Source organism: Diorhabda sublineata, chromosome 8 (genome assembly GCF_026230105.1).
Source record: "Diorhabda sublineata isolate icDioSubl1.1 chromosome 8, icDioSubl1.1, whole genome shotgun sequence".
NCBI lineage: Eukaryota > Metazoa > Arthropoda > Insecta > Coleoptera > Chrysomelidae > Diorhabda > Diorhabda sublineata.
In genome coordinates, this window is record NC_079481.1 from 7,098,715 (window position 1) to 7,119,277 (window position 20,563).

The 20,563-nt window shown below is 31.8% G+C and overlaps 1 protein-coding gene across 9 annotated transcripts in view; it reads right to left on the reverse strand.

Annotated features, from left to right (window-relative positions):
* Positions 1-20,563, reverse strand: part of LOC130448002 (protein turtle) — a 64,485-nt gene that overhangs the window by 43,053 nt on the left and 869 nt on the right. For 6 of the 9 annotated variants that reach the window (XM_056785137.1, XM_056785135.1, XM_056785134.1 and 3 more), the window contains exon 1: positions 19,711-19,988. The exons of 1 other annotated variant lie outside the window; for it this stretch is intronic. The gene's annotated coding sequence lies outside the window, so the exon portion shown is untranslated. Of the gene's footprint in view, positions 1-19,710; positions 19,989-20,563 lie in introns of those variants that run through there. 2 more of the 9 variants (XM_056785133.1, XM_056785138.1) reach the window with 1 other exon arrangement.

Genomic DNA, 20,563 nt, shown 5'->3' on the forward strand with positions numbered 1-20,563 from the left:
TGGAATTTTCGATATGCGAGTTTCAAACACTTGGGAAAGTCGTTTGACTCGTCACTTTAAAGGTTTCAAACAAAGTTACGGGATTAGATTATGAATAGGATGGCAATGAAATGATTATTCTAAATGTAATGTATATTAGTTTATAAATGATGTAGATTAACTTTGTTACAAGTTGTTTTGAAAAGATCGTAATCCATGAGGAAAAAAATCAAATCTGTATTTCCATCTAAATCCGCAATCTCATACCTTCATTTAGTCCCACTTGTTTGTAATAGATTTCATTTTTCGATACGTGAAAGCCGTGAAAGTTTTCCGAAATGCCGGCGTTGTTAAAGTTTACGATGTGGCTTTTTCAGAACTATAATTCACTTTTCCTTCTACATTCGCACCAGATAGGTTACGGAATATCGAATCAATTTATGCGTTTAAATCAAGCTTTCCTTTTTTTTTAAAAAAAAAAGTCGAAAAAATTTGATTTCAGAATTGTTTGTTGATAGGCAGCGTTTTTTAACTTCATTCAATCTTTAATAAAGTTTTTTCGACGTATTTTCCGTTATGTAAGATAAATTGTTAGTTTCGTTGAATCATTAGCCTTTTTTACTTTGGGTATTGTACCTGGTCCAACACAAAAATTTTTAAATTACTCAACGTAATCTCATTTTAGCTCCAAACACTTTTCCCATCGATGTTCAATTAAATGCAGATATTATTGTTGGAAAATCTTTAACCGCGCAGTTATTTTTTCCAATCTAGGAACAGAAAATAATCTGAGAAGGCTAAATCTGGCGAATAGCGAGCATGAAGTATCAAGTCAAATTTTAATTTATTGATATTGGCCATTGCAAGTATTTTAATTTTTGATACGTTAAGTTTTTTCAAATTTCTACAAAAACCGATGATTTGAGATATATGAATTTACTAACGAAGTCCCCTTAATTTAAAGCGTAGAATCCAATGGTAAAGAGAAAAATGGGGGTTGCCATTTGAAAAAATTAAGTTTTTGAGGTTTTTATATAGCGAAATTCGGCATTATTTTCTGAACACCCTATATAAATTTTAGTCAAGGTTTTCACAGATTTTGAAAACTGTAAGTGTTATTTGTCCAAATCCGAAAAATATTAGACCTGACTCACTTAAACTTAGAAATATAATTTTTTTAGTGGAGGGCTGCATGTGTCCAAAAATTTCGAAAATGTGAAATAATTTAGGCATACGATGCCTTATATAAAGTTATATCGAAATTTCGCGTATATTCCAAAAATTTAATAAAAACCATAGCATTCCGTTCAAAAAAAGCGAGTTTGGGTCTCAGAAAACTAAAATTATTTTAGCAAGCAAATTTTTGAGAAACTAGTCGCAACAATCAACAAATTAGAAGAAGAAGCAAGCAATTACGGACTGGAAATAAATGCAGAAAAAACAAAATATACGAAAATATAAAATCACAAATACTCAACTGGGCTGGGCATATAATGAAAAAATAACGCAATGAACCCCAAGATGTTTAGAAACCGAAACGTGTGTTTTAATGTTTAAATAATTTCCACAATATGAGTTTCGTTTTCAAACGCTGCGATCGATTCAAAATAAAATGTAAGCGACATCTTTTATTCGGTCTCGCAAATAAAAATCTAAGCAAGTTAAGTCTGGAGATACGGGTGGCCAAATGGATAACCTTCAACTCTTATACTTGAACTTCGTTTTTTTCAGTTATTATTAAAAAAAATCGTTACAAAAACGATTTTTGGGGTTGAATTTACTAATTTCCACCCCCGGGAAGAAGTGGTATACGTACAATAGCCCAATTTCCAGTAGTCCAGCCCCAATTTCATCATAATTAGTCTTGATTGAATTAATCACAAATTGTATGTGACTGGACTATAAACCACAACTAATTCAAACATCCTGTATATATATTATCGAAAAGCGACAAATCAATTTCTTATTGTATCGATAATTGAACGATTTAGATAAAAATTTTTCGTGAAAAGAGTATATTGACACAATCCCTTATGTTTGGTGGTGGTGCTGTTTCGACCGAGAAAATCGATACTTCAACCCTGTAGCGGGTGCGGTTTGGATTCACTCAATCGTCCTTTATATAAAAAAAAATCGTAATAACGACTCGAGTAACATAAATACCTGATTCAGGTCGATTTTTTATCTCAATTATACGAGGGTTGCTACATAAATTTCAAGATTTGCTACTTTTCCAAATTAGATCGTAGTTGCACTTCGCTACAGGATGAATTTCGTCAAAAGTCAGCTGTTATATTAGAAAACAAGCTGCAAAGATTTGTTCGCGTCGGATACCGCGTAATTTGACAATCGAAATAACTAGATCTGTCACCGTTCCGTATTAACCCTCGTATATATACATTTATTTAAATAACCCTAAACGGATGTAAGTCCGGTGAGTTTGGAGTCCATTCGGTTTTACCAGGTTCTATTATCGAAAGTACTTTGAATCCAACGCTTGCTGGAATCGAATCCCTTAAAATCAACAGGAAATAACGAGGTTCGTGCGAGAATTTAATATTATTATCTAATTACGTTTCATATTATACATAAAGTGTAATTAGAGCATACAAAAAACAGAGGCGTGCATTTTTTTGTGTATTAAACTCAATTTCACTAAATAAGAATCGAGTAATAAGAAATTTCTTATTTTTTAGGTTAAGTTCTTCTGGTTTCCTTATTGGTTTGTTTATAATTGAAAAACGAAAAAAAATTTACGCGATTATCAACCTTAAATTGTTTTTTCCGACAGAATGATTTCTAAACAGTTCTTTGATTTGAATAGTGGTCATATGAACACAAATTGTGCTTAAATCTCGAAATAATTGATAAACTCATATTATTTTTTGGTAAAACTAAAAACAACTGACATCGGCATACATTTCAAAGACGATACGATAAAAAATGAAATTATTTTTTATCTATAAAGTCAGAAAAAACTTTTGTACTGAACTAAACTTTATAATAAACAAACCTGTATATAAAATAAATTTTTACACGCTCTATATAGAATTGAATGAATCAACGTCTTCAAATTACCATAATTACTAATTTTCACCATAATTTTTCATGTAATTTCATTATAATACCTTAAGAATTCTCGCATGAATCTATTCGAATAAAATGTACTCGTTGGTATTTATTTTACATAAACAGTTCAGTGTAGGAAACTTTATTAAATTCTATAATACTATAAATTCAATCTCTATTCAATAAATTTCTATCGTAAAAAGCTAATTACTTTGTTTAAATACAGATTAAAAATAATACAGGGTGATTGATTAGTACGACAAAGTCCAGTGCCTCCTTTGTCGTAACCTGGTGAACCGTTTCACCAGCCAAATGGCCGCAGCTGTATCCACACGCCCCCCATTTAAATTAATAACAAAAAAATACAAATACTAAATCCCCAAACCGAGAAAAACCGTTTTTTAATAATGTATTAGTATTTTGATTCACCCTGTAACAGATTCGATGAATATTAAAGAAATAAATAATTTTTCGAAAATTTTACTACTATTCGAATATTTTCCAAGCAACATATATTCAGTCTTGAATTTCTCTTACACTATACAGGGTATTGAACTTGATACGATTTTTATAGAAAATTTGTTATAACTTTTCAAATACCCCGTAGAACACATCACAAACTCTATATAATTTTAACGAGGAAATCAATCTATTTGCAAGTATGTAATAAAATACAGGGTAATTCATTTGAAAAAAAAAACAAGAAAATAATGTATTAGTATTTTGATTCAACCTGTAACAGATTCGATGAATATTAAAGAAATAAATAATTTTTCGAAAATTTTACTACTATTCGAATGTTTTCGAAGCAACATATATTCAGTCTTGAATTTCTCTTACACTATACAGGGTTTTGAACTTGATACGATTTTTATAGAAAATTTGTTATAACTTTTCAAATACCCCGTAGTACACATGACAACTCTATATAATTTTAACGAGGAAATCAATCTAATTGCAAGTATGTAATAAAATACAGGGTAATTCATTTGAAAAAAAAAAACAAGAAAATAATGAATTAGTATTTTGATTCACCCTGTAACAGATTCGATGAATATTAAAGAAATAAATAATTTTTCGAAAATTTTACTACTATTCCAATGTTTTCGAAGCAACATATATTCAGTCTTGAATTTCTCTTACACTATACAGGGTATTGTACTTGATACGATTTTTATAGAAAATTTGTTATAACTTTTCAAATACCCCGTAGAACACATGACAACTCTATATAATTTTAACGAGGAAATCAATCTAATTGCAAGTATGTAATAAAATACAGGGTAATTCATTTGAAAAAAAAAACAAGAAAATAATGTATTAGTATTTTGATTCACCCTGTAACAGATTCGATGAATATTAAAGAAATAAATAATTTTTCGAAAATTTTACTACTATTTGAATGTTTTCGAAGCAACATATATTCAGTCTTGAATTTCTCTTACACTATACAGGGTATTGTACTTGATACGATTTTTATAGAAAATTTGTTATAACTTTTCAAATACCCCGTAGAACACATCACAAACTCTATATAATTTTAACGAGGAAATCAATCTAATTGCAAGTATGTAATAAAATACAGCGTAATTCATTCAAAAAAAAAACAAGAAAATAATGTATTAGTATTTTGATTCACCCTGTAACAGATTCGATGAATATTAAAGAAATAAATAATTTTTCAAAAATTTTACTACTATTCGAATGTTTTCGAAGCAACATATATTCAGTCTTGAATTTCTCTTACACTATACAGGGTTTTGAACTTGATACGATTTTTATAGAAAATTTGTTATAACTTTTCAAATACCCCGTAGTACACATGACAACTCTATATAATTTTAACGAGGAAATCAATCTAATTGCAAGTATGTAATAAAATACAGCGTAATTCATTCAAAAAAAAACAAGAAAATAATGTATTAGTATTTTGATTCACCCTGTAACAGATTCGATGAATATTAAAGAAATAAATAATTTTTCGAAAATTTTACTACTATTTGAATGTTTTCGAAGCAACATATATTCAGTCTTGAATTTCTCTTACACTATACAGGGTTTTGAACTTGATACGATTTTTATAGAAAATTTGTTATAACTTTTCAAATACCCCGTAGAACACATGACAACTCTATATAATTTTAACGAGGAAATCAATCTAATTGCAAGTATGTAATAAAATACAGCGTAATTCATTCAAAAAAAAAACAAGAAAATAATGTATTAGTATTTTGATTCACCCTGTAACAGATTCGATGAATATTAAAGAAATAAATAATTTTTCAAAAATTTTACTACTATTCGAATGTTTTCGAAGCAACATATATTCAGTCTTGAATTTCTCTTACACTATACAGGGTTTTGAACTTGATACGATTTTTATAGAAAATTTGTTATAACTTTTCAAATACCCCGTAGTACACATGACAACTCTATATAATTTTAACGAGGAAATCAATCTAATTGCAAGTATGTAATAAAATACAGCGTAATTCATTCAAAAAAAAAACAAGAAAATAATGTATTAGTATTTTGATTCACCCTGTAACAGATTCGATGAATATTAAAGAAATAAATAATTTTTCAAAAATTTTACTACTATTCGAATGTTTTCGAAGCAACATATATTCAGTCTTGAATTTCTCTTACACTATACAGGGTATTGTAGTTGATACGATTTTTATAGAAAATTTGTTATAACTTTTCAAATACCCCGTAGAACACATCACAAACTCTATATAATTTTAACGAGGAAATCAATCTAATTGCAAGTATGTAATAAAATACAGGGTAATTCATTTGAAAAAAAAAACAAGAAAATAATGAATTAGTATTTTGATTCACCCTGTAACAGATTCGATGAATATTAAAGAAATAAATAATTTTTCGAAAATTTTACTACTATTTGAATGTTTTCGAAGCAACATATATTCAGTCTTGAATTTCTCTTACACTATACAGGGTATTGTAGTTGATACGATTTTTATAGAAAATTTGTTATAACTTTTCAAATACCCCGTAGAACACATCACAAACTCTATATAATTTTAACGAGGAAATCAATCTAATTGCAAGTATGTTATAAAATACAGGGTAATTCATTTGAAAAAAAAACAAGAAAATAATGAATTAGTATTTTGATTCACCCTGTAACAGATTCGATGAATATTAAAGAAATAAATAATTTTTCGAAAATTTTACTACTATTCCAATGTTTTCGAAGCAACATATATTCAGTCTTGAATTTCTCTTACACTATACAGGGTATTGTACTTGATACGATTTTTATAGAAAATTTGTTATAACTTTTCAAATACCCCGTAGAACACATCACAAACTCTATATAATTTTAACGAGGAAATCAATCTAATTGCAAGTATGTAATAAAATACAGCGTAATTCATTCAAAAAAAAAACAAGAAAATAATGTATTAGTATTTTGATTCACCCTGTAACAGATTCGATGAATATTAAAGAAATAAATAATTTTTCGAAAATTTTACTACTATTCCAATGTTTTCGAAGCAACATATATTCAGTCTTGAATTTCTCTTACACTATACAGGGTATTGTACTTGATACGATTTTTATAGAAAATTTGTTATAACTTTTCAAATACCACGTAGAACACATGACAACTCTATATAATTTTAACGAGGAAATCGATCTCATTGCAAGTATGTAATAAAATACAGCGTAATTCATTCAAAAAAAAAAAACAAGAAAATAATGTATTAGTATTTTGATTCACCCTGTAACAGATTCGATGAATATTAAAGAAATAAATAATTTTTCGAAAATTTTAGTACTTTTCGAATGTTTACAGGGTATTGTACTTGATACGATTTTTATAGAAAATTTGTTATAACTTTTCAAATACCCCATAGAACACAACATGCAATAAATATGGGATGTTTCATTCTGGAACACCCTGTAAGATTGTAAATAATTTTAAAATGTCAAGACTATAACCCCTAAAATTTTCGAATTGATATCTCGAAAGACAAAGGAGACACTGAACTTTATCGCACTAATGAATCACCCTGTATATATACAAAACCTATTCTCCCTATTTATAACCTCAAATTTTATGCGCCGACGCATCGTTTCCGAATGGTGACTATAAATTACATCGTTGCTGATGAATCCTTGCGGGAATTTAAAAATAGACCTTACTTGTGTATGTATGTGTGTGTGTGTGTGTCTGTGTGTGTGTGTGGAGTAGGTCAGCATTGCAAAAAATATATATGTATACAAAAATAGATAAATGCGGAAATATGACATTAATTTCATATACAAAAGACATATGCGTAGGTAAGGGGTATCAAATATCAAAATTATTGACTATAAATATGATGATGCTTTTCACTATACACTGTGTTTAAAAAAACATACAGAGGTGATAATAATTTGAAAAGTAATACTAATTTCAAGGGATACATTTTAGTATTATATTTGTATATTACAAAGCGTGTATCTTCGATAATCAAATTTTCTTTACGATGATTTTTTTTAAATTTAAAATATGAAAATTTGACTTATAAAACTATTTAAATTATTATATTCGAAGAATTCCTCAAAGTTAGGAAAAACTTCCTTTTTAATTAAAGATACGCCTTTTAGTGGTTTCAAGAGAACCTTCAAAAAAACTTGAAAGTAGATTAGTTTGGAGTTCAAATGGCAAACTTATTAAAAAAATATAAGAATTTTTTTTTAATGAAAGTTAAGTAGATGATAAAAACTTTCTGGGGATGCTCTAAAATAAAACAGAACCAAAACTGAACATTTAATATACAGGGAGTTAACAAAACAAAAACCGTTAGTTTGAATATTTAATATACAGGGAGTTAACAAAACAAAAACCGTTATTGTGAACATTTTATATACAGGGAGTTAACAAAACAAAAACCGTTAGTTTGAACATTTAATATACAGGGAGTTAACAAAACAAGTACCGTTAGTGTGAACATTTAATATACAGGGAGTTAACAAAACAAAAACCGTTAGTTTGAACATTTAATATACAGGGAGTTAACAAAACAAGTACCGTTAGTGTGAACATTTAATATACAGGGAGTTAACAAAACAAAAACCGTTAGTTTGAACATTTAATATACAGGGAGTTAACAAAACAAGTACCGTTAGTGTGAACATTTAATATACAGGGAGTTAACAAAACAAAAACCGTTAGTTTGAACATTTAATATACAGGGAGTTAACAAAACAAGTACCGTTAGTGTGAACATTTAATATACAGGGAGTTAACAAAACAAAAACCGTTAGTTTGAACATTTAATATACAGGGAGTTAACAAAACAAGTACCGTTAGTGTGAACATTTAATATACAGGGAGTTAACAAAACAAAAACCGTTAGTGTGAACATTTAATATACAGGGAGTTAACAAAACAAGTACCGTTAGTGTGAACATTTAATATACAGGGAGTTAACAAAACAAAAATCGTTAGTGTGAACATTTAATATACAGGGAGTTAACAAAACAAGTACCGTTACTGTGAACATTTAATATACAAGGAGTTAACAAAACAAAAACCGTTAGTTTGAACATTTAATATACAGGGAGTTAACAAAACAAGTACCGTTAGTGTGAACATTTAATATACAGGGAGTTAACAAAACAAAAATCGTTAGTGTGAACATTTAATATACAGGGAGTTAACAAAACAAAAACCGTTAGTTTGAACATTTAATATACAGGGAGTTAACAAAACAAAAACCGTTAGTTTGAACATTTAATATACAGGGAGTTAACAAAACAAAAACCGTTAGTGTGAACATTTTATATACAGGGAGTTAACAAAACAAGTACATTTAATAATAAATCTAAAATTAACGAGATCTATTTTTATATCAGCTTTAAAGCTTTTGTATGTATACTCAATGTACGAGGATGGTTCAATAAGTACCTAGCCTGACCTAGAGACGGCGGTAGTTACGTCAGAGCACCAGGAAGTACCTGTAGTACTTTGAGGTTAATGTTCAGCATTGAGAAAGTCGCTGCGCTACTACTAGCTATTACAGAGCCATCTGTTGTTCTGATCACATACTATATTTGCACAATTTGGACATGGGAAAGCTGTGCGCTAGTTGGGTGCCGTGTGTACTCACAATGGAACAAAAACAGCGTCTTGAAGATGTTTCTATCGAGTGTTTGGCGATGATGAAACGTGTGTCCATCACTTTAAAATCAAAACAATGGACTTAGAAGGAAGAAGCGTCTCCAAAGATGACAAAGACTCTTCCATCTGCAGGCAAGGTCATGGCGTCGGTTTTTTGAGATGCGCGTTGTATAATTTTCATTGAAAAAGGAAAAATTATCAATGGCGAGTATTTTTTTGAACTTTTTGCCACGTTTGGGCAAAGAAATTAAATAAAAACGGTTAAAAAGAAAATTTGAATTGCTACCTCATGCGCTCTATTCGCCAGATTTAGCCCCTGATTTTATGTTCTGAGACTTGAAAAAATGTATCGGTGGTCAAATATTTTCCAACAATGAAGAGGCGATGTCGGCAGTTAATAGCTAAAAGGAGAAATTCCAAAATTTTTGTGTTTTCTTTGTTGTGCCAGGTGCTTCTGGGGCCACCCTCGTATATCCTTAAGAAAAAATTGTAAACTGATTCCTTATTTGTTCAGGATGTTGGTTTTTTTTATGATTTCGCTATACACGCACTGGGGTTTCTGTAAGGATTCGATATCGTCTTCTGACCACATTTACTTTGTAAAAAAAGTCGTTTTTGATATTTATTTTTTGAATAACGACAAAATTAAAAATATGCAATAAAAAAAATAACAAATTTACGCGAATTTCCTTTTATTTCCAATTATCAATTGAAAGGAAAAAATAATATTTCCACTGTATGAATTTTAATTAAATTATTTGGAATTTTATCTGGATTATGGTTTAAACTGACACTCAACAGCTGAGATATCGCGTTCTGGTTCAATTAGAAACAATTAATGGATACAGATTATGGAAATCCACTTCAAGTGCTACAAATTTGAAGATCCAATCCTAACTTTACATCTTGGATAATGAACATTTTGCGTTTTCTTCTTCCTCTTTCAATAGAACCAGGTCCTGTTCAATCCTGTACGTTTGGCCCTCTTCCTGGATCTTCCTGAGAAGCTGAACTCCAACTCTCGTACCACCTCTTTGGTGGTCTGCCTACAGTTCTGCGTGTGTTCGGTCTGTGGGAGTTTTAGCCCATTTTGTCCATCTGTCTTCGGTCTGTCTGTCATCTTGCGTGATTTGTCGTATACCACTGACATTTTTCGAGTCATTCGAATGTCCCAAGTACCTTGTATGACCCTCTGAAGAGGGTTTTATTGTACTTTTTCTTCGGCCTTTTGTTTAGAAAGCTTTTTATCAATTAGAGCACTTTTCACTAATCCATACAAGTATCACATGGTGCATTGAAACCTTGTCGATTATCACAGTGAATAAATTTAGTTTTATTCGAGGTGGTCATACTAAAATCTGGTCAGATACATTCACGAATCACGATATTTTGACATGAAAACTTTGTTACTAAGCATTTTATATCTAATAATTTAGCATGTTTACCAAACATCATGAGAAGCGACTTTTTTCTTTTGATAAAATGTTTTCTTTTTATTATTTGAGTGGCCTTGACCGATTTGTACGTATATAGAGAAATGCCCACGAATCAATTTCTCTATTACATAACAATCGCGTGGAAGTAAAAACAAGTTAACAATGAAAATAAAAAAATATATTCATAACGAATCTAAATAATTTAATACGTAATGATTGATATTAATAAATTACAAAGTTTTAGGTAAATCGAAAAATGGTGGACGTGATTTTAACAGATTAGAACAAAGCACCACGTTCGAGAAAATCAAATTGACATCTATCTAGTTTAAAAAAGTCGACGTAATATTTTTTTGGATTCGCAAACATTTTCTTTTTGAGAGAATTTCTGTGTACAGTAGAGAAATTCCATGGGTTTTTTGATGTTTTCGTTAAAGTTAGGTTCCCTTTGCAGGGTATAAGAAGAATATATAGTATAGGGTAGTTTTGAATGTAAGCTTGAGTGGTCATCCAAGTAAAGTAATTCAAAATTGATTGCTAGTTACAGAAATGTTTTTTTTATATAAAAACGAACCGTTAATTGCGTTTAGTGACTGTTCTTTACGTAATCAAACCGTCATTTGTATTTAGAGACGGTCTTTTTCGAAACTGCACCGTCATTATTTGTCTATACATACTGTCTTTTCCAAAAACCAACCGTTATTTGTCTTCAGAGACTGTCTGAACTCATTATTTGTCTTTAGAGACTGTCTATTCAAAAAAACAACCGTTATTTGTCTTCAGAGACTGTCTGAAATCATTATTTGTCTTTAGAGACTGTCTTTTCCAAAAATCAACCGTTATTTGTCTTCAGAGACTGTCTGAAATCATTGTTTGTCTTTAGAGACTGTCTTTTCCAAAAACCAACTGTCATTTGTGTTAAGAGACTGTCTGAGGTCATTAGTTGTCTTTACACACTGTCTTTTCCAAAAATCAACCGTTATTTGTGTTAAGAGACTGTCTGAAGTCATTATTTGTCTTTGGAGACTGTCTTTTCCAAAAACCAACTGTCGTTTGTGTTGAGAGACTGTCTGCACTCATTATTTGCCTTTAGAGACTGTCTTTTCCAAAAATCAACCGTTATTTGTCTTCAGAGACTGTCTGAAATCATTGTTTGTCTTTAGAGACTGTCTTTTCCAAAAACCAACTGTCATTTGTGTTAAGAGACTGTCTGAGGTCATTAGTTGTCTTTACACACTGTCTTTTCCAAAAATCAACCGTTATTTGTGTTAAGAGACTGTCTGAAGTCATTATTTGCCTTTAGAGACTGTCTATTCCAAAAACCAACCGTTATTTGTCTTCAGAGACTGTCTGAAATCATTGTTTGTCTTTAGAGACTGTCTTTTCCAAAAACCAACTGTCGTTTGTGTTGAGAGACTGTCTGCACTCATTATTTGCCTTTAGAGACTGTCTTCTCCAAAAATCAAACCGTCATTTGTGTCAAGTGACTGTCTGAACTCATTATTTGCCTTTAGAGACTGTCTATTCCAAAAACTAACCGTTATTTGTCTTCAGAGACTGTCTGAAATCATTGTTTGTCTTTAGAGACTGTCTTTTCCAAAAACCAACTGTCATTTGTGTTAAGAGACTGTCTGAAGTCATTAGTTGTCTTTACACACTTACAGACTTGTACACACATTTGACTGTCTGAACTCATTATTTGCCTTTAGAGACTGTCTTCTCCAAAAATCAAACCGTCATTTGTGTTAAGAGACTGTCTGAAGTCATTATTTGCCTTTAGAGACTGTCTATTCCAAAAACCAACCGTTATTTGTCTTCAGAGACTGTCTGAAATCATTGTTTGTCTTTAGAGACTGTCTTTTCCAAAAACCAACTGTCATTTGTGATAAGAGACTGTCTGAGGTCATTAGTTGTCTTTACACACTGTCTTTTCCAAAAATCAACCGTTATTTGTGTTAAGAGACTGTCTGGAGTCATTATTTGTCTTAATAGACTGTTTTTTCCAAAAACCAACCGTCATTTGTGTCAAGTGACTGTCTGAAGTCATTATTTGTCTTAATAGACTGTTTTTTCCAAAAACCAACTGTCATTTGTGTTAAGAGACTGTCTGAGGTCATTAGTTGTCTTTACACACTGTCTTTTCCAAAAATCAACCGTTATTTGTGTTAAGAGACTGTCTGAAGTCATTATTTGCCTTTAGAGACTGTCTATTCCAAAAACCAACCGTTATTTGTCTTCAGAGACTGTCTGAAATCATTGTTTGTCTTTAGAGTCTGTCTTTTCCAAAAACCAACTGTCATTTGTGTTAAGAGACTGTCTGAGGTCATTAGTTGTCTTTACACACTGTCTTTTCCAAAAATCAACCGTTATTTGTGTTAAGAGACTGTCTGAAGTCATTATTTGCCTTTAGAGACTGTCTATTCCAAAAACCAACCGTTATTTGTCTTCAGAGACTGTCTGAAATCATTGTTTGTCTTTAGAGTCTGTCTTTTCCAAAAACCAACTGTCATTTGTGTTAAGAGACTGTCTGAGGTCATTAGTTGTCTTTACACACTGTCTTTTCCAAAAATCAACCGTTATTTGTGTTAAGAGACTGTCTGAAGTCATTATTTGCCTTTAGAGACTGTCTATTCCAAAAACCAACCGTTATTTGTCTTCAGAGACTGTCTGAAATCATTGTTTGTCTTTAGAGTCTGTCTTTTCCAAAAACCAACTGTCATTTGTGTTAAGAGACTGTCTGAGGTCATTAGTTGTCTTTACACACTGTCTTTTCCAAAAATCAACCGTTATTTGTGTTAAGAGACTGTTTGAAGTCATTATTTGCCTTTAGAGACTGTCTATTCCAAAAACCAACCGTTATTTGTCTTCAGAGACTGTCTGAAATCATTGTTTGTCTTTAGAGACTGTCTTTTCCAAAAACCAACTGTCATTTGTGTTAAGAGACTGTCTGAGGTCATTAGTTGTCTTTACACACTGTCTTTTCCAAAAATCAACCGTTATTTGTGTTAAGAGACTGTCTGAAGTCATTATTTGCCTTTAGAGACTGTCTATTCCAAAAACCAACCGTTATTTGTCTTCAGAGACTGTCTGAAATCATTGTTTGTCTTTAGAGACTGTCTTTTCCAAAAACCAACTGTCATTTGTGATAAGAGACTGTCTGAGGTCATTAGTTGTCTTTACACACTGTCTTTTCCAAAAATCAACCGTTATTTGTGTTAAGAGACTGTCTGGAGTCATTATTTGTCTTAATAGACTGTTTTTTCCAAAAACCAACCGTCATTTGTGTCAAGTGACTGTCTGAAGTCATTATTTGTCTTAATAGACTGTTTTTTCCAAAAACCAACTGTCATTTGTGTTAAGAGACTGTCTGAGGTCATTAGTTGTCTTTACACACTGTCTTTTCCAAAAACCAACCATTATTTGTCTTCAGAGACTGTCTGAAATCATTGTTTGTCTTTAGAGACTGTCTTTTCCAAAAACCAACTGTCATTTGTGTTAAGAGACTGTCTGAGGTCATTAGTTGTCTTTACACACTGTCTTTTCCAAAAATCAACCGTTATTTGTGTTAAGAGACTGTTTGAAGTCATTATTTGCCTTTAGAGACTGTCTATTCCAAAAACCAACCGTTATTTGTCTTCAGAGACTGTCTGAAATCATTGTTTGTCTTTAGAGACTGTCTTTTCCAAAAACCAACTGTCATTTGTGATAAGAGACTGTCTGAGGTCATTAGTTGTCTTTACACACTGTCTTTTCCAAAAATCAACCGTTATTTGTGTTAAGAGACTGTCTGGAGTCATTATTTGTCTTAATAGACTGTTTTTTCCAAAAACCAACCGTCATTTGTGTCAAGTGACTGTCTGAAGTCATTATTTGTCTTAATAGACTGTTTTTTCCAAAAACCAACTGTCATTTGTGTTAAGAGACTGTCTGAGGTCATTAGTTGTCTTTACACACTGTCTTTTCCAAAAACCAACCGTTATTTGTCTTCAGAGACTGTCTGAAATCATTGTTTGTCTTTAGAGACTGTCTTTTCCAAAAACCAACTGTCATTTGTGTTAAGAGACTGTCTGAGGTCATTAGTTGTCTTTACACACTGTCTTTTCCAAAAATCAACCGTTATTTGTGTTAAGAGACTGTCTGAAATCATTGTTTGTCTTTAGAGACTGTCTTTTCCAAAAATCAACCGTTATTTGTGTTAAGAGTCTGTCTGAAGTCATTATTTGCCTTTAGAGACTGTCTATTCCAAAAACCAACCGTTATTTGTCTTCAGAGACTGTCTGAAATCATTGTTTGTCTTTAGAGTCTGTCTTTTCCAAAAACCAACTGTCATTTGTGTTAAGAGACTGTCTGAGGTCATTAGTTGTCTTTACACACTGTCTTTTCCAAAAATCAACCGTTATTTGTGTTAAGAGACTGTCTGAAGTCATTATTTGCCTTTAGAGACTGTCTATTCCAAAAACCAACCGTTATTTGTCTTCAGAGACTGTCTGAAATCATTGTTTGTCTTTAGAGTCTGTCTTTTCCAAAAACCAACTGTCATTTGTGTTAAGAGACTGTCTGAGGTCATTAGTTGTCTTTACACACTGTCTTTTCCAAAAATCAACCGTTATTTGTATTAAGAGACTGTCTGAAGTCATTATTTGCCTTTAGAGACTGTCTATTCCAAAAACCAACCGTTATTTGTCTTCAGAGACTGTCTGAAATCATTGTTTGTCTTTAGAGTCTGTCTTTTCCAAAAACCAACTGTCATTTGTGTTAAGAGACTGTCTGAGGTCATTAGTTGTCTTTACACACTGTCTTTTCCAAAAATCAACCGTTATTTGTGTTAAGAGACTGTTTGAAGTCATTATTTGCCTTTAGAGACTGTCTATTCCAAAAACCAACCGTTATTTGTCTTCAGAGACTGTCTGAAATCATTGTTTGTCTTTAGAGACTGTCTTTTCCAAAAACCAACTGTCATTTGTGTTAAGAGACTGTCTGAGGTCATTAGTTGTCTTTACACACTGTCTTTTCCAAAAATCAACCGTTATTTGTGTTAAGAGACTGTCTGAAGTCATTATTTGCCTTTAGAGACTGTCTATTCCAAAAACCAACCGTTATTTGTCTTCAGAGACTGTCTGAAATCATTGTTTGTCTTTAGAGACTGTCTTTTCCAAAAACCAACTGTCATTTGTGATAAGAGACTGTCTGAGGTCATTAGTTGTCTTTACACACTGTCTTTTCCAAAAATCAACCGTTATTTGTGTTAAGAGACTGTCTGGAGTCATTATTTGTCTTAATAGACTGTTTTTTCCAAAAACCAACCGTCATTTGTGTCAAGTGACTGTCTGAAGTCATTATTTGTCTTAATAGACTGTTTTTTCCAAAAACCAACTGTCATTTGTGTTAAGAGACTGTCTGAGGTCATTAGTTGTCTTTACACACTGTCTTTTCCAAAAACCAACCATTATTTGTCTTCAGAGACTGTCTGAAATCATTGTTTGTCTTTAGAGACTGTCTTTTCCAAAAACCAACTGTCATTTGTGTTAAGAGACTGTCTGAGGTCATTAGTTGTCTTTACACACTGTCTTTTCCAAAAATCAACCGTCATTTGTGTTAAGAGACTGTCTGAGGTCATTAGTTGTCTTTACACACTGTCTTTTCCAAAAACCAACCGTTATTTGTCTTCAGAGACTGTCTGAAATCATTGTTTGTCTTTAGAGACTGTCTTTTCCAAAAACCAACTGTCATTTGTGTTAAGAGACTGTCTGAGGTCATTAGTTGTCTTTACACACTGTCTTTTCCAAAAATCAACCGTTATTTGTGTTAAGAGACTGTCTGAAATCATTGTTTGTCTTTAGAGACTGTCTTTTCCAAAAATCAACCGTTATTTGTGTTAAGAGACTGTCTGAAGTCATTATTTGTCTTAATAGACTGTTTTTTCCAAAAACCAACCGTCATTTGTGTCAAGTGACTGTCTGAAGTCATTATTTGTCTTAATAGACTGTTTTTTCCAAAAACCAACTGTCATTTGTGTTAAGAGACTGTCTGAGGTCATTAGTTGTCTTTACACACTGTCTTTTCCAAAAACCAACCGTTATTTGTCTTCAGAGACTGTCTGAAATTATTGTTTGTCTTTAGAGACTGTCTTTTCCAAAAACCAACTGTCATTTGTGTTAAGAGACTGTCTGAGGTCATTAGTTGTCTTTACACACTGTCTTTTCCAAAAATCAACCGTTATTTGTGTCAAGTGACTGTCTGAACTCATTATTTGCCTTTAGAGACTGTCTTTTCCAAAAATCAACCGTTATTTGTGTTAAGAGACTGTCTGAAGTCATTAGTTGTCTTTACACACTTACAGACTTGTACACACATTTGACTGTCTGAACTCATTATTTGCCTTTAGAGACTGTCTTCTCCAAAAATCAAACCGTCATTTGTGTCAAGTGACTGTCTGAACTCATTATTTGCCTTTAGAGACTGTCTTCTCCAAAAATCAAACCGTCATTTGTGTCAAGTGACTGTCTGAACTCATTATTTGCCTTTAGAGACTGTCTATTCCAAAAACTAACCGTTATTTGTCTTCAGAGACTGTCTGAAATCATTGTTTGTCTTTAGAGACTAGTCTTTTCCAAAAATCAACCGTTATTTGTCTTCAGAGACTGTCTGAAATCATTGTTTGTCTTTAGAGACTGTCTTTTCCAAAAACCAACTGTCATTTGTGTTAAGAGACTGTCTGAGGTCATTAGTTGTCTTTACACACTGTCTTTTCCAAAAATCAACCGTTATTTGTGTTAAGAGACTGTCTGAAGTCATTATTTGTCTTTAGAGACTGTCTTTTCCAAAAACCAACCGACATTTGTGTCAAGTGACTGTCTGAAGTCATTATTTGTCTTAATAGACTGTTTTTTCCAAAAACCAACTGTCATTTGTATTAAGAGACTGTCTGAGGTCATTAGTTGTTTTTACACACTGTCTTTTCCAAAAACCAACCGTTATTTGTCTTCAGAGACTGTCTGAAATCATTGTTTGTCTTTAGAGACTGTCTTTTCCAAAAACCAACTGTCATTTGTGTTAAGAGACTGTCTGAGGTCATTAGTTGTCTTTACACACTGTCTTTTCCAAAAATCAACTGTCGTTTGTGTTGAGAGACTGTCTGCACTCATTATTTGCCTTTAGAGACTGTCTTCTCCAAAAATCAAACCGTCATTTGTGTCAAGTGACTCTCTGAACTCATTATTTGCCTTTAGAGACTGTCTATTCCAAAAACCAACCGTTATTTGTCTTCAGAGACTGTCTGAAATCATTGTTTGTCTTTAGAGACTGTCTTTTCCAAAAACCAACTGTCATTTGTGTTAAGAGACTGTCTGAAGTCATTAGTTGTCTTTACACACTTACAGACTTGTACACACATTTGACTCTCTGAACTCATTATTTGCCTTTAGAGACTGTCTATTCCAAAAACCAACCGTTATTTGTGTTCAGAGACTGTCTGAAGTCATTATTTGTCTTTAGACACTGTATTTTCCAAAAACCAACTGTCATTTGTGTTCAGAGACTGTCTGAAGTCATTATTTGTCTTAATAGACTGTTTTTTCCAAAAACCAACCGTCATTTGTGTTCAGAGACTGTCTGAAGTCATTGTTTGTCTTTAGAGACTGCCTTTTCCAAAAACCAACTGTCATTTGTGTCAAGTGACTGTCTGAAGTCATTGTTTGTCTTTAGAGACTGTCTTTTCCAAAAACCAACTGTCATTTTTCTTTGAAGACTATCTTTTACAAAGAAGGAGCCGTCATGCAAGTCAAGAAACTAACTCAAGTCTTGTTTAGTCTTTAGAGACCATCTTTTCCAAAAACCAAACCGTCATTTGTCATCAGACATTGTATTTTCAAGAAACAAACTGTCATTTGTCTTTGGAGACTGTCTTTGACAAAACCGAGCCGCCAGTTGAGTTTAGGAACTGTCTCACGTCATAATTTTTCTTTAGAGACTGCCCTCTTCGAAAACAAACTGTCACTTTTCTTTACAGGCTGCTTTTGTGAAAAATCAACCGTCATTTAATTTTAGAAACTGTATTTTTAAAAAAACAAAGCATCATTTATCCCGAGAGACTGTTTTTTTACAAAAATTTAAGTATAAAAATTGGCTTTTTAATTTAAAACAATTACGATGAGAAAAATCTTTTTAATTCAACTCCATTTCTCAATTTACTATAGAATCTCCCTCTAGCGGAAAACAATTGATCTATATAATTAACGTGAATCTTTAATATTGCCAACTGTTATTCAACATTTTTTGTACAAATTAATGAATTATTTAAATGCGGAATTGAAAAATAAAAACAGATAACAATATTTTTAACAAACATATCGCGAAAAGGTCGCAACCTAGTGCATCTGGTCAACTGATTTACAACGGTTTCGAAATCGCTTCAACACAAACAAAAATTATTACTTGAATCTACTACTCTTACAAGAAACGGATGGATTGGATCTGAAGGTCATCCTCTTCGTCGTTGACGAAGGAAACGGTTGGAAAGAATAAATTTAAATTTAATGCAATCGATAAAAAAAGCTGACATCAAATTAAAAATAAGCTAAAACATTGACATTATTTTTTCAAAATAGATGAAAGCCTCTCCAAAAATAATAGTCGATTCATTTTAACCCATATTTTTCTATTTACAACACTGATTATTACATATCATATTAGACCCCCGCAGTTAAGAAAATTTAGCAGTTTTTCTTGTCTGCTTCACCCTAATTCGGGGCTAGTTTTAGTATAATACGTCAAATCTTTACCGAAAACAACACTAATTACCAGATTTATATCCCTGTAACTTTTCCCTTTAAAGAAAGGGAATCTATACATTTCTCTACATGTCGGACAGACCAAGCTACTTAAAAAATCATCAATCATAACAACAAGCAAATAATAATAATTTCAAATGTTTATAAATGAATTTTTTCACAATTAGATAGTACATTTCAAAATAATGAAACATAATTTTCATATAAAAATTTTTAAAAGTCTACCTTAGAACTGCCGTTTTGTAGGTAGGCAGTACGTAAAACCGCAAGAATGCCAAGAAGTCAAAGAACAACATACCTTTAAAAAGTATTCCCAAGTTTTAAATTCCAATGTAGGTACAGAAGGTAAAACTTAAAACACGAAACCAAATTAAATCACATACACAACCACGTACACTATTTCATTCAAAAATTATTTAAATCGACAGTTAATATTTGTTTAGAAAATAAAAATGATCGTTTAAATTCTAAGATGTAGTCGCTAGCGATTATCGAATGTTTCGAAAACCCAGGCTACTAAGAGTCGAAGCGTACAAACGCCCGTACCCAGTCCAATCTATACTACAGACGGTTTAAATGCTCGTCTTGCGTACTAGAGATGATACAGGGTGGATACCCAATCGAACTATCCCAGCTACTGAAAGATTTCGACTCGGAAAGCGTTCTTTTCCTTTATAATCATAATTATAAATAACCATTGGTCATTTTCAATATTTTCCATATATTTAAAACTCTTATACCCAAAATGACATCTTGAAATACATTTAAAAGGCTATTAGAAAGTATAAATATCATTTCTAATCTTAATAATGCAATTAAATTATAAAATAATAACAAATTAATCTTATTCTGATCAAATTTTAACCCCTGCAATGTCTCCCAATAGCAAAACGCTTTTTTTACCATGAAAATAGTGATAACGTTTTTTCAAATTCAAAAAATTATGAATTAAAAAACAAACGAAATATTGTAACGGTATTTTACGTTATTTATAACCAAACATCAACATTCAACACATTCTTTTACAAATTTATTATCTAAATTTTAGCATGTCGTTTGGTCCAATATATGCGGTGACACTACTAGAAAAAAAAACTGGTTTTCGGAACAGTTGCTGAATGTATTTATCGCGTCTATTATCATGCTAGAGA